Here is a 12502-nt window from a genome sequence, read left to right as displayed (position 1 = left end):
TATATAATAATTGTATTATTTTATATAATATAATATGTAATAATTATAATAATTATATAATATATAATATTATATATTAGTCTGCCATATAGACACATGCTAGAGACACACACACTGAATAATTTCATTATTCAATCAGTAAATGCCATTAACACATGTAGCAATAAATATTATTTACATTCCTGGAAAAGCAAGAAATAGCTGTTGTCTTTATCTAGAGAGCTCCTGGAAGTTGCATTCTAGTACAGAATAGAGAACAATAGTCAACCTGCCTGCCTCACAATCACATCAGAGCACTACAAGCAACTGCTGCCATGAGCAAGATCCCAGCCCACAAGGAAAGGTGAGTTGCTGGTGCAGAACTCAGGGGGAAGCTTGTGGTCATGAGGAAGGGGCAGGCTGCTGGAGAAAGTGCCTGTCCTCCTTCTCTCTGTTTTCTAAGCCTCATGTATTTTTCATTTGCAGCCGCTAGGACATAGTGTTTACATAGGACCTGGTATCACACAGACCCTGGGTTGCTATTTACAATCCTTCCAATCTTTGCAAAGTTGCTTGATCTCCTGTATGCTTCATTTACTCATCTGTGAAATGGGTATTAACAACCTGCTTACTTCCATGGGTGTTTAGAGCAGGGGTCAGCCAACTGCCACCTACGTGCAAGCTCACCCCTGCCGCCTGTTTTTCTACATAAAGTTTTATGGGAACACAGCCAACCTAATTTATTTACATGTTGTCTATGGCTATTTTTATGCTTCAGTGGCAGAATTGAGCAGCTACGACAGGGGCCAGATGGCCTGCAAAGCCTCAAAGAGTTACTATCAGGCCCTTTATGGAAAGAATTTGCTAATTCCTGGTTTGAGGATTAAACAAGGTAATACATGTGAAACCTTTAATACAGAATCTGGAATTTGGTGGGCAGTCATAAAATGGTGTTGTTGTAATGGCGATAAAACTAAATATCTGCTTTTAAGTGTTTCAGGAGAAGGGTTGTTCACATAAATAAGTTGGGACGGGAACATGGGCCACAGGCTTAACAAGACTCACCTGGGTGCCATAGAAGCCTATGGGAACCCTAGCCCCATTAACACAGCCTGGTGCTCCCATCAAAGGAAGAGAAAGAGGAACATGGGAAAGCTCAGGAGGCTACAGGAGAGAGACACGAGGGTGGGAAGGACTCGAAATCATGACACTGAGTCATTTGGCAGGCAGTTCAGTGAACATTTACTCCTCCTGAGTGAGAATTCTTGGCAGAGAAGGGGTTAACCCATTCCACGAAGAGCATTTTGGGAACTTCCAGGGACAGCACGTTGTACCTATTGGAAGGCTTATGTGGCATGTGAAGAACTCGAGATGCCTTAAAGAGCTACTGGCTCCATGCAATGCTTCACATACTTTTCATTGGCCACTCTCTCTCTCTCTCTCCTTTTTTTTTTTTTCTAATTTTATTTCAAGTTCCAGGGTACATGTGCAGGACGTGCAGTTTTGTTACATAGGTAAATGTATGCCATGGTGGTTTGCTGCACCTGTCAATGAATCGCCTAGGTATTAATCCCTGCATGCATTAGCTACTTGTCCTTGTCCTGATGATGTCCCTCCCCCCACCACCACTCCCCCTCCCTGACAGGCCCCGGTGTGTGTCGTTCCCCTCCTGAGTCCATGTGTTCTCATTGTTCAGCTCCCACTTATGAGTGAGAACCTGTGGTGTTTGGTTTTCTGTTCCTGTGTTAGTTTCCTGAGGATAACGGCTTCCAAATCCATCCACGTCCCCTGCGAAGGACATAATCTTGTTCCTTATGGCTGCATGGTATTCCATGGTGTATATGTACCACATTTTTTTTTTTGAGATGGAGTCTCACTCTGTCACCCAGGCTGGAGTGCAATGGTGCAATCTTGGCTCACTGCAACCTCCGTCTCCCGGGTTCAAGCAATTCTCCTGCCTCAGCCTCCTGAGTAGCTGGGATTACAGGTGCCTGCCACCACACCCGGCTAATTTTTTGTATTTTTAGTAGAGATGGGGTTTCACTATGTTGGCCAGGCTGGTCTCGAACTCCTGACCTCGTGATCCCCCTGCCTCAGCCTCCCGAAGTGCTGGGATTACAGGCGTGAGCCACCACACACGGCCATGTAGCACATCTTTATCTCTTTCAATCCACAATTTATCTCTTTAATATCCTGTGTTTGTCAAGCTGTGCTCTGCTTACTTAGGTATTTCCAACATGGCTTTAAAAATTTCAGTGGCTTACTCAACAAACCTTTTCACTGGAACAAACCAATGAGAAGTAGAAGAATGTTTAAGTAGGCTGGCAGCCAGGTAAAAGGGAGTGGAAAGGCAGAGACAGAATGTCCAAAAGTCTTCTTCAGTTTTAGTGTTTAGAAACGCATGATCATGTAAGCATTCTGGAATAGGCTGAATATTAAGTTTTCCCTTTGCAACCACACTCAGTGCTACCTGGACTTCAAGTAAGCTGAGCATTGATTGTCCATTAACTCGCAGCCATTGATTGAGTCCTATTCAAGAATTATTTATTGAGTGGGAGACTGAGGCACGAGAATCACTTGAACCTGGGAGGTGAAGGTTGCAGTGAGCCAAGATTGCGCCGCTGCACTCCAACCTGGGCAACAGACCAAGACTCTGTCTCAAAATAACAATTATTATTATTATTATTATTATTTATTGACTTTGTGAGCTATAATATCTTAGTAGTGAACTCCCAGGGTTATTGTTTTATTATCAAAATAGACTCATAATGCTCAACTATCATTTATCAAGGACTGGCTATGTGTCAAGCATTGTGCAAAAGATTTTTACATACAGTTGGCTCTTTGTATTTGTGGGTTCTACATCCATGGATTCAACCAACCAAGGATTAAAAATATGTGGGAGGCTTGTGCTTGTGATCTCAGCAACTCAGGAGGCTGAGGTGGGAAGGATCACTTGACCCCAGGAGTTTGAGGCTGCAGTGAGCTATGATGGGACCACTGCACTCCAGCGGGAGACAGAGAGATACTCAGTCTCTATCAAAAAAACAAAAACAAAAAAAAAAAAAAAAGAAAAAATTGAACAAAAGTCAATAAAAAATACAAATTAAAAAATCTATACAGTATAACAACCATTTACATAGCATTTACATTGTATAAGGTATTAGAAGCAATCCAAAGATAAAATTGAAAGTGTACAAGAGGTTGTACGTAGGTTATACACAACTACTACACCATTCTGTAGCATAAGGGACTTCAGCATACTTGGATTTTGGTATCCGAGGTGGGTGGGGACTAGAAGGTGGAAGACAGGGGTCCTAAAAGCAATCAATCCCCCATGTATATCAAGGGAGGACTGGACATGGTTTTATTGAATCCTCAGAACAACCCTTCATGGTTTTAGAGTTGATCATGCAGAGACCTAGCACCATTAGGTGACATACTCAGCTCATAGAGCTAGCCACAGAGTCAAAATTTGAACCAAGTTTGCAAATTGCTATCTCAGCATCCTCTCAACTTCTCAATGCCACTTTATAAAAGAAGGCATCCAAAGAGTTGCCCGGAACACAGCTGGTGCAACTTGAAATACATGCCTCCCGTGATAAAGTGGAAATTTCCAAGAAGATGCACAAATGTGAAGGGCATTCGGCCTTGCTGGACTCACTTCCCCACCCAGAAGGCAGGGAATGGGATGGTAAGGATGACTACACCATGCTGGCAACTAAACCCAGGCATTATCCCTACATCTTCAATCAATACTATGTACCTGTTTTTCAACTTAAGTCAAATCATCTCTTCAATGACACTGTCAGAGGCATTTGAACCACAGCAACTCCATCTTGAATAGGGGCATTCTTAGTCACAGGAAGAAATAGGAGGTTGGCACAAGATACAGGTCACAAAGACCTCGCTGATAAAACAGGTTGCCGTAAAGAAGCCAGCCAAAATCCACCAAAACCAAGATGGCGACAAAAGTGACTGCTGGTCATCCTCACTGCTCATTATACATTAATTATAGTGCATTCGCATGCTAAAAGACATTCCCACCAGCACCAAAGACAGTTTACAAATGCCAAGACAGTTTACAAATGGCAATGTCTGGGAGTTACCCTATATGGTCTAAAAAGGGGAAGAAGCCTCAGTTTCAGTAATTGCCCACCCCATTCCCAGAAATTTCATAAGTAATTCACCCCTTGTTTAGCATATAATCAAGAAATAACTGTAAGCGTCCTTAGTCAAGCAGTCCATGCCACTGCTCTGCCAATGATGTAGGCATTTTTTTATTCCTTTACTTTCTTAATAAACTTGCTTTCACTTTACTCTATGGACTCGCCCCAAATTCCTTCTTGCCTGAGATCCAAGAACCCTCATCTTGGGGTCTGGATCAGGACTCCTTTCTGGTAACAAGACTATATAGGTTGACACTAGTTTGTAGGGTAGCAACGAGGGAGGAGTAGACAAGGTCCCCTTTTAAAGAAAACCAAACCCCCAAATAAGCACATTTAAATTCTCCTTTATTTAGCACAAACCCTTGAAGCCACTCTACTCTTGTTTTGTTCTTTTTGTTTGTTTTTTGTTTTTGTTTTTGAGACAGATTTTTGATCTTGTTGCCCAGGCTGGAGTGCAATGGCGGGATCTCAACCTCTGCCTCCTGGGTTCAAGCGATTCTCCTGCCTCAGCCTCCCGAGTAGCTGGGATTACAAGCATGTGCCACCACGCCCAGCTAATTTTGTATTTTTAGTAGAGACAGGGTTTCTCCATGTTGGTCAGTCTGGTCTTGAACTCCCGACCTCAGGTGATCCAACTGCCTTGGCCTCCCAAAGTGCTGGGATTACAGGCGTGATCCACCACACCCGGCCACCAATCTCCTCTTCAGGGAAGTTTTCCACTCCACTAAATTTAATGGTGTTCATATATTTTCAACCTGCTTTATTCCAGGCAAATTTATAGAATGTAATAAATCTTCCGGTGATGAAAGGTAGCCACAGTTAATGTTTTCTGTGTTCAGTTGCCCAAAGTAAAGCTCTATCTAAACATTATCTTCACCCAGTTTGACTTCTGTGTCTTCCTAGTGTCTCTTGGGAAAGTTGGCTATGGATGGTGGTTTGATTCTGATACAGGAGCTAAAAAGAAATTATTTAGGCAGACAGTGAGGGGAAGATAGCCCTCAGTAAGGTTTTCCTTCAAAAAAAAAAAAAAGCAGCCCCCAAATCATTTCTTTTCTAACAAAGAGCAGCCTTTAAAATTAAGCTGCAGACATAGAAAAGCAAGCTGGAAGCTTGCACGGGTGAATGAATGCCGGCAGCTGTGCCAATAGGAAAAGTCCACCTGGGGTCTAGGCACCTAGTAGGTCATGACTTACAAGTATTTCTTCAGCCCTGTGCATGCAACTGTTATTCTCCAGCTTCTTTTCGCTGGAATCTCTTTGCCCCTTGGGACAGCCTTATTGAAAAGGACCCAAGATGACCCACAGTTGCTCTCTCTGCAGTATTGGCCACGTGTGTGCCACAGGAATCACTTGTCTTCTCCGTGCTTGGCAGACCCTTTGCTGGCCAATCCCAAGACCATCGTCCCCAGGCTCCACCCTCAGGGCAGGTGGTCAGCCCTTCCCTCCAGTATCTGGGTTGCGAGTCTGACTCCATTCACAAAGCACTTTAACATTCTCAGGTATCAGTTCCCCAGTGTCTCCCAAAAGCAGGGAGCACTTTTTAAAATTCTGAATGGTGCTTTTGAAACCCTCTTTCCTTTACCTCCTTTACAGGGGGCAATTCAGCACGACAGATCCCCTTTGTAGGAATATTGTTGCAGCACTCACTCTGGCCCCTGTGAGTACCCTGGATAATCCACAGTACAGATTCTCTTTATTTCCTTGAAAATAGCAGCATATGCAGATTTACCTCATTCTCAATTTGAAATCAAACACTATTGAGGCAGGAGAATAGGGTTGGAGGCAGGGAGCATAAGGCCGACTCACGGGGACTTCCTAGAACTAAATCAAATAGAAACACTTCAGCTATGACAGGAAATATCCTCTCCATTTACACAGGACGTACACTAAGTAAATGACTGTGTAACTTTTTTTTTTGAGGCACATTTTCGCTCTTGTTGCCCAGGCTGAAGTGCAATGGCGCGATCTTGGCTCACCACAACCTCTGCCTCCCAGGTTCAAGCGATTCTCCTGCCTCAGCCTCCTGAATAGCTGGGATCACAGGCATGTGCCACTACGCCAAGCTAATTTTGTATTTTTAGTAAAGAAAAGTTTTCTCCATGTTGGTCAGGCTGGTCTCGAACTCTCCATCTCAGGTGATCTGCCTGCCTCTGGCTCCCAAAGTGCTAGGATTACAGGCATGAGCCACGGCACCCGGCCAGCTTTGTAACTTTACTTCATCCTCTTCATTTACACAGGGCATACCCCAGGTAACCAATGGAAACCTCGAGAGTGTATTTAAACCCCAGAAAATTCTGGATAACGGGGATCTTGAGCCCCTGTGCTTGGACCCGCTCCCACCCTGTGGAGCATATTTTCATTTTTAATAAACCTCTACTTTTATTGCTTCATTCTTTCCTTGTTCTGTTTGTGCGTTTTGTCCAATTCCTTGTTCAAGAGGTCAAGAACCTGGACACCCTCCACCAGTAACACTATCATTGGCACAAAATGGAAACTGAGGCAGGAAACAACTAGTCTACCTTCATGCTCCACTGTTCTTTCTTTTCTCAGGAAGTCTGTCATCCTGGCTAGCACAAAAAGTTATCCAGACACTGGAAAGAGCCAAAAAGGAAGAGTCTAATATAACTTCCCATCTCAATCCTTCCTCACTCCTCATTCCCTGTCAGCCTGCTTTCTGATCTGAGCTGCAAATCTATGCCCTGTGGATCTGGAAGCTGACTCTATGGAAGTCCCTCTTCTACAGTGGAAATCCTGCCTGACTGTCTCCAGTAGAGGCAAACCATATAATGGGAAGAAAATACAAAATGCAGATTTAAGGCCAGGCATGGTGGCTCATGCCTGTAGTCCCTGTATTTCAAGAGGCCGACGTGGGAAGATCACTTGGGGCCAGGAGTTCGAGACCAGCCTGGGCAACATAGTGAGACCCCCCCCCGTATCTACAAAAATAAAAATGAAAAAATTAGCTGAGTATGGTAGTACACACCTGTAGTCCCGGCTACTTGGGAGGCTATGGTGAGAGGATTACTCAAGCCAGGAGTTTGAGCCTGCAGTGAGCTATGATCACACCACAGCACTTCAGCCTGGGTGAAAGAGCAAGAGGAGGGGAGGTTCTAAATAGTCCACATTACAGGTGGGAAAGCAACAGAAAGTTATTTGTGGGGGGAAAGAAGGAAAATCCTGAGAGATAAAATGTTATGCACGAAGGAGTATGACATGATAGTTCAAAAACAAGGGAAATTAGGGCTCCGACAGCACCTGCTCTGAATCATCCACGAGCCAAATAGCATCAGGATTATTTTTTGACGTCCACCCTGCTCCTGGCTCTTGGATGGGGGCATTCCAAGCACTTTGGGGGATGAAGCTGGGGTGGAAGAGCAGTGACAACCTTATTGAATTATCCCAGAACTTTAGAGATTCACCTTCCACGTCATAGCCTTACACAGCCAATCTCATTAAAACTGTGTCTCTGATGGTCAAAGTGACTCAGCTATGGGTGCCAAGTACCACCTCATTTTACCCCTGACACTAACATAAATAATAAGTAAGGGCAATCATTTTCTTGCATGCCAATGAGAAAGGTAAATGTCAGAGACCTGGAGATAGGTGGATGTGGGAGGACAGGCATGTCGTCAATGTCAGAAAATTCAGAGTTTAAGGGCAGGTTAGTGCCCTCTTGTAGATGACTCACGTAAGCATAGTGTGAGCAGTCAGTAGAGACACAGGAGCTAAAAAAAATCATTTAGGCAGCTAGTGAGGGTAAGTAAGTCCTTGGTAAGGTTTCCATTTTAATAAAAAGCAGCCCTCAAATTATTTCTTTCTCTCTCTTTTTTTTTTTTTTTGAGACGAGTCTCGCTCTGTCACCCGGGCTGGACTGCAATGGCATGATCTCAGCTCATTGCAACCTCTGCCTCTGGGATTCAAGCAATTCTTCTGCCTCAGCCTCCCAAGTAGTTGGGATTACAGGTGCCCGCCACCACGCCCAGCTATTTTTTTTTTTTTTTGTATTTTTATTAGAGATGGGGCTTCACCACAAATCATTTCTTTCTTTCTTTCTTTCTTTCTTTTTTTGAAAGACAGTCTTGCTCTGTTGCCAGGCTGGAATGCAGTGGTGCAATCTCGGCTCACTGCAACCTCCACCTCCTGGGTTCAAGCCATTCTCCTGCCTTAGCCTCCCATGTAGCTGAGATTACAGGCACGTGCCACCACACCCAGCTAATTTTTGTATTTTTAGTAGAGACAGAGGTTCACCATGTTGACCAGAATGGTCTCGATCTCCTGACCTCATGATCCGCCGGCCTTGTCCTCTCAAAGTGCTGGGATTACAGGCCTCAGCCACCACACCCGGCCAAATCTTTTCTTCTCTAACAAAAAGCAGCCTGTAAAATCGAGCTGCTGACATAGATAAGCAAGCTGGAAGCTTGCACGGGTGAAATGCTGGCAGCTGTGCCAATCAGAAAAAGCTACCTGGGGGCCAGGCATGTTCAACATGGCGGCTCCATCTTCTCTCTTCTTTGTCAACCTTGTGTACAGTAAAGGAACAGGCAACATGGCGCCAGCCAGGTAGAGACCCCATATTCATAATGCAGGATAAGGATGGGATGGCCAGCTTCTTCACACACTATGTAAATGGCACAACTCGTCCAACCAATCTTTTGGGCCCTATGTAAATCAGACACCACCTCCTCAAGTTAGTCTATAAAACCCCGTGCATTTCACCATGGAACTGGAAGACCCACTTAGGAGCCCCTCCATCTCTGCAGGGCAGAGAGCTTTTTCTCTTTCTCTCGCCTATTAAACTTACACTTTTTTTTTTTTTTTTTTTTGGCGACAGAGCTTCACTCTTGTTGCCCAGGCTGGAGTGCAATGGAGCGATCTCGGCTCACCGCAACCTCTGCCTCCCGGGTTCAAGCGATTCTCCTGCCTCAGCCTCCCAAGTAGCTGGGATTACAGGCGTGCGCCACCACGCCTGGCTGATTTTGTATTTTTAGTAGAGACGGGGTTTGTCCATGTTGGTCAGGCTGGTCCGGAACTCCTGACCTCAAGTGATCTGCCTGCCTCGGCCTCCCAAAGTGTTGGGATTACAGGAGTGAGCCACCGTGCCCAGCCTGATACTCTAATGCATAAGAGATGGCTGGGCAACATAAAAGGCTGAAAACACCAACGGATACTCATATTATTATAAGTGGTTTGAATAAGGTTTCAGTAGCTGAGGATGCTGAAACCAACAATTCATGACCTGTGAATTGTGAATTTCCACAGTCTGCTTAAAAAATACAACTGAGACTCACTCTGTAAGTGAAGGAGAGTGATTGAAGAAACGAAAAAAGATTTGACTTCAGGCTACCATGCTATTTCCAAATGTCAGCTGATGAGTAATGAGTTACTAAGTGATTGTTTTAGAAAGAAAAGAAGGTATACACTTTTTCCTCCTCCATTACATTTATATAAGTAGAAATATTCTAAGAGTTTGCTGAAATTGGAGCACCAGTAACAATATTTGCCTTTTGGTTTTGTAGGGCAGAAAGCTGAGCCAGCTAGCCATTTTGGAAATGGAGGCTTGGGATTGGATTAAGTGGTCTTGTGGTCATGTGAAAACTTTGTTCTGTCACCACTGTCCCTTTAAACTTACTTTCGGGGGAATTTTGGCCTTGTGTGAGCATTTTTATCTCTGGCAAGCTCCCTTCCTCTCTTAGATAATAGAGATTATCTCCCGGGATTACAAGGACAGCTTCTCCACAACGAATCCTGATATCATTTGGCACTTGGATCTCGACAGCTTGGAAATCTGGGCCACATCCGAGTGACAAAGGCAAGCTTCTTGGTGTTACCTGGGGCCTTGCCAACTAGCAATTCCTGTGGTTCTGGAGAGATCCCTCTTGCCTAGGAGACAATTCCCTGGAATTTGATATTTATAGGAAATGGCAACCTGGTTTTGTTTACTCAGACTATTCAGGTCTAGGAAAAAGCAGATCTCCTTATCGGGCACCATGAAGACATGAGAAGCAAGCTGACCAAAAAGACAAATTGTACACTGGTGCCTTGGAGTCAGATCAATATTCAATTCCTGAACAACTGACTGAGTGACTTAACCGAGAACCTCAGTTTCCCTTGTGAGGAAGCAAGGACTCTTCACAGAAATTCTATTTCTTCTTCCAGGAGCTTAATAGAATGCCATTTCCCTTATCCCATCCCCTTTGATATTAGGCATGGCCAGATGACATGCTAGGCCAAAGAAATGGAGGTGCAACAGACACGTCTCACTTCTGGCTGTGAGCTGAGAGACAGCTTGTTATTCACCTGCTCTCTCTGTCTCTCTCTCTCTGCATCCCTGAGACTAGCAAGAGTGGCTGCTCCATTTCCTGGGTCTTAGGGTCAGAAAACCTGGGAGCTAAGCTATCAGCTGATCAACAGTTAGAGATGTGGTGTGAGTAAGAATCTGTTGTTGTTGTAAGTTGCTAAGATTGGAGGGTTGTTCGTTACCATAGCACAAGTTAGCCTGTCCTGATACAAGAATCAGTTAGTTTTCAAGGAGATAGAGGAAAATTAAAGGACATAAAGGAGTGAAGCGTGTGCCATCTCAAAACATACCAGATTAGGATCTTGATTATTTCAAGTTGAAAACATTAGAGAAATTGTAGTTTCAGAAAGGGCTGGCTGGCCTGTCTCTTCCTACATGTAGCAAGTATGAAAGATTTCTCACACCAGGTGAGAAAATAGCTCTATCACCAGACACTTGGGATGGAAAGCTTCAAAGGACCTGAATAAACGTACTTAATTATGTAACCCATGTTGCCCCCATCTCTACTAAAAACACACACAAAAATTAGCCGGTTGTGGTGGCATGTGCCTGTGGTCTCAGCTACTCTGGAGGCTGAGGCATGAGAATCGCTTGAACCTGGGGGGCAGAGGTTGCAGTGAGCTGAGATCACGCCACTGCACTCCAGCCTGGGCGACAGAGCGAGATTCAGTCTTAAAAAAAAAAAAAATGTAACCCTTAGCTTCAACCTCTTTTTCACTCCCCTATACATCTCCTAGTAACTCCTCCAGAAAATGTACTGTCCCCAGCCAGATTTTCTTTTGTCTTGCCATTTCTTCTCAATTTTATCATTCTTTGCCTAAATAGTACAAAAGCATCCTGCTTTCGCCACTTCTTTGGTCTTCACTCTCTTGTGAAGATCCCCATGTACGCATAAAACTAAGAAAATTTATATAGTTTGCTCTTGCTAATCTGCCTGGTGTCAGTTTGGTTTCTATATCCAACTATAGAGCCCACCGGCTAAGAGCTAAATGTGTGTTGGAGCGGATCTCTGACTCCTCTACAGAAGCAGAGCGGCAAAGCCTCTTGCATGGTGTTTGGCTTATAGAAGGTGATTTATTTATTCAATCTTTAGGATCCTACTATGTACCAGATGCTTGGGACACATTGGGACATAAAACAAAAAGTGATCTCTGCTCTCTCTCTTTTTTTTTTTTTTTTTACTATCTAGAGTTCATAGACACTGCTATTGTTGTATGTTGATAACAGACTCTACTTACATAAATGCTGGAGTAGGGAGTTCTGTGCAGTCATAGAGGAAGACCTAAGAAGGCCTTGAAATGCATCATGGCAGCCACATTCATTCTTAAACACGAAAACCACACTGGAATTGTGTACAAGGCAATGTCCTCATGAAAGACCATCATATGGGCCAGGCGTGGTGGCTCACGCCTGTAATCCCAGCACTTTGGGAGGCTGAGGCGGGCAGATCATGAGGTCAGGAGATCGAGACCATCCTGGCTAACACAGTGAAACCCCGTCTCTACTAAAAAATACAAAAAATTAGCCGGGCGTGGTGGTGGGTGCCTGTAGTTCCAGCTACTTGGGAGGCTGAGGCAGGAGAATGGTGTGAACCCAAGATGTGGAGCTTGCAGTGAGCAGAGATGGCGCCACTGCACTCCAGCCTGGGTGACAGAGTGAGACTCTGCCTCAGAAAAAAAAAAAAGAAAAGAAAAAAGAAAAAAAGAAAGAGCATCTTATATACACAATTGGGGTAAATTTTGTCAATATTGTCTTTTGCAGAAGAATATTGATAATAGCTGCTATTTATTTTGCACTTGTGATGCTGCAAGATTTGTGCTAATGTTTTCTATGCATTATCTCGTTTAATAGGATCCTTACAAGAGTGAAATTGATATCGTTATAACGATTTTATACATGAGGCAAGTAAGGTTTAGAAACTAACTTACTTACCCAGGGGAACAGAACCGAAAAGTGGCAGAGTGAGTGTTCGAATCCCCATCTGATACAAAAATAAAAATGTACAGGATACAGGCATATAATACAATCTCAACTGGAAATACAATAGTACACTACTA

The 12502-nt window shown here is 44.0% G+C and overlaps 1 long non-coding RNA gene across 1 annotated transcript in view; it reads left to right on the top strand.

The window, feature by feature from the left end:
- Positions 1-264: 264 nt before the first annotated feature.
- Positions 265-12502, top strand: part of LOC134810543 (uncharacterized) — a 140262-nt gene continuing 128024 nt past the window's right edge. Inside the window, exon 1 of the long non-coding RNA XR_010158882.1 lies at positions 265-343. This is a non-coding gene — a long non-coding RNA (uncharacterized LOC134810543). The remainder of the gene's footprint in view (positions 344-12502) is intronic.

This window comes from Pan troglodytes, chromosome 6, assembly GCF_028858775.2.
Source record: "Pan troglodytes isolate AG18354 chromosome 6, NHGRI_mPanTro3-v2.0_pri, whole genome shotgun sequence".
In the NCBI taxonomy this organism is placed as follows: Eukaryota; Metazoa; Chordata; class Mammalia; order Primates; family Hominidae; genus Pan; species Pan troglodytes.
Note: the sequence above shows the minus strand (reverse complement) of the source record. Positions and strands in the feature narration are given on the sequence as shown.